This window comes from Octopus bimaculoides, chromosome 6 (genome assembly GCF_001194135.2).
Source record: "Octopus bimaculoides isolate UCB-OBI-ISO-001 chromosome 6, ASM119413v2, whole genome shotgun sequence".
Lineage (NCBI taxonomy): Eukaryota > Metazoa > Mollusca > Cephalopoda > Octopoda > Octopodidae > Octopus > Octopus bimaculoides.
In genome coordinates this window covers 95115737-95116049 of record NC_068986.1, presented here as the reverse complement: position 1 = coordinate 95116049, position 313 = coordinate 95115737, and positions in this window count along the sequence as shown.

The window sequence follows — 313 nt, the reverse complement described above, 5'->3', positions numbered from 1 at the left end:
GAAAGAAGCCCTTCGTATATATTCGTATATATATATTTTTTTATAGGTGTGTGTGTTGTGTGTGTGTGTGTGTGTGTGTGTGTGTGTATGTGTGTGTGTTTATGTGTGTGTGTATGTGTATGTGTGTGTTTTTATGTGTGTGTATCTGTGTCTGTCCCTCCATTCCATCGCTTGACAACCGATACTGGTGTGTTTACGTCCCTGAAATTTACCCCTTCGGCAGAAGAATCCGATAGAATAGGTACGAGGCGGTCGTTCTCTTCGACTAAAACCCTGTAAGGTGGTGCTCCAGCATGGCTGCCGTCAAATGACT